The sequence below is a fragment of the Psammomys obesus genome, unplaced genomic scaffold, assembly GCF_907164565.1.
Source record: "Psammomys obesus unplaced genomic scaffold, mPsaObe1.curated_primary_1811, whole genome shotgun sequence".
Classification (NCBI taxonomy): Eukaryota; Metazoa; Chordata; class Mammalia; order Rodentia; family Muridae; genus Psammomys; species Psammomys obesus.
In genome coordinates this window covers 7,170,289-7,172,394 of record NW_026590699.1, presented here as the reverse complement: position 1 = coordinate 7,172,394, position 2,106 = coordinate 7,170,289, and the positions used below count along the sequence as shown (strand labels likewise).

The following is a 2,106-nucleotide window of genomic DNA, read 5'->3' as shown; positions in this document are numbered from 1 at the left end:
CTCTCTCTCTCTCTCTCTCTCTCTCTCTCTCTCTCTCTCTCTCTCTCTGTAACTGGGGACGAAACAGACATCTGTGCTTAAGTGGGTCAGAGGAAGAAATAGTTTACCCAACTGAAAAAATAGGGAACTAGGCAGACATACACAAATGACTCATCATACTGCGTGTTAGTACAAAACACATTATCCAACTGGCCAGCTGCTGCCTCCCCACGAGCTTTCCAGATGTGCTCAAGATGTGGCCTTAGGAGCCAGAATGCAAAGGCCGCTCCAAGGAGCCGCTGCGAATGGTGACCCATTAGAGCAGCATGCCAAAGAGGGAGGAAGTGGAGAAGGCCAGGCATCTCGGGGATGCCCCCGCCTCCCTTCGAGAACAAAGGACCTACTCCCCTGGCTGTGTGCAGCACACAGAGAGGGGGCTCACATGGATACACACACATAGACACACACACATGGACACATAGCAAAGTGAACACCTCCGGTCAAGGAATGAGCAGAGATGTCTTATGCATTTGCTCAAATTACATGTTCTGAAAAATGAGCGGTTGTTTCCCTCATTTAATGGCAGTAAAGTCTCCTCCCTCCCTCGAGTTACCATAGAGTGTGCTCATGGAAACCCGGTCTCCTGGGGACTGTGGCCTGGCCGCAGCCTTTGTGTGGTGTGGGTGTGTGGCCCAGGGAAAAGCCAGTCCTGTGTGGACAGGACCACTGGCCTGCAGTGGAACTGCCCAGCCTCCAGGAATCACATCTGCCAGGTGTGACTTTCCAGCTCTAAGGGAGTTAGGAGCAGGTGGCAAGGTTGTGTCCACAGGCTAGACATTCAACGGCATCCTGCTGCTGCCTCTTCCTGCCCACAGCCCTCTCCGGAACACGCATGGAGAAGTCTTTCCCCCAAAGCCCCTGGGTTGCATTGCACTGACCCTGTTCTTTGTGCCACCGGGCTGAGGAAAGACCTAGAAATCCAGAAAGGCATGGAAACATGTCCAGACACGCAAGACAGCAGCCCTCTGTTGGGCACTTGAGAAGGCATTCCCTGGGAGCCTAGCTGGAAATGTTTCCTGACAGTGTGCTCCTGCCAGCTACTGAGGACCTCGGCTAATGAGTCTCTTAGGGGACTGGGGGTTCTTTTTCCAACAACATAAAATCAACTGTTTTTGAACGTTCAGCTCCACCTAGTGTACGAGGCCCAGAGTCCACCACAGCCTGGCCAAAAAAAAGAAGGAAAATGGCAAATTCAGGCAATCTTAGCCCATCAAACAGCACACGGGAGCCTAGGTTGGAACTCTGTAAAGTGGCTGGACAGGCCCATTTTTACCGCACGCTGGCTTGGCTTTGGGAGCTTTGCTGTAGGTCATCTTTTGCAAGAGGGATTAGCTTTCCAGAAAGCCTTTCATACCTGTCCAGCTTCCTCACTGACCGGCATTTGAGAAAACTGGAGAGTGAATTAGTGTTAACGTTTTGTTGGGTTTTTTTTTTTTCTTGTTTTGTTTTTTTTTTTTTTTTAATGAAAAGAGAAATTCCAAATCAGGAGGCTCTCAGGATTCTGTCTGGTGGCAACTGGAATTTTTCAAAACTCATCATGGAGGAAGAGTTTAACTGATGGATCAGGTGTGACCCCACTGATCAATCAAGAAACTGGTAGCAGGGCGGGCGGCGAGCTCCCCAGTCCCCAGAGTGAGGCCCAAGGAAGCATGGCTGTCACTGCAGGGAGAGGCAGCACCCTTTGGATGCTGATGCAGACGATAGAGGGGTAGGGACCACGTCACGCAGTGCCGCAGGGGCAGAACAGACACATCCAGAGCGTCACAGCACGGGTCACTCAATAGTCTCAACACCAACAACCAAGGGAAAAAATGCTAAGAAAAAGTACAAGGCAGGAAGAGCACTGAGGATGTCTCAGGTTGAGAGCACCTGCTGCTCTTGAGTTACTCACAACCACCTCTAAGTCTAGCCCAGGACCTGACCCCTCTCGTGACATCCACAGGCACCAGCCACTCACGTGGTGCACACACATACATGTAGGCAACACACACACACACACACGCACAAAAAATAAATAAATAAATAAATAAATAAATAAATAAATAAATAAATAAATAAATAAATAAA

At 49.8% G+C, this 2,106-nt stretch overlaps 1 protein-coding gene across 2 annotated transcripts in view; it reads left to right on the top strand.

Moving 5' to 3' along the window:
* Col4a2 (collagen type IV alpha 2 chain) overlaps window positions 1-2,106 on the top strand; it is a 130,191-nt gene that overhangs the window by 95,916 nt on the left and 32,169 nt on the right. The gene's annotated exons all lie outside the window — the stretch shown is intronic.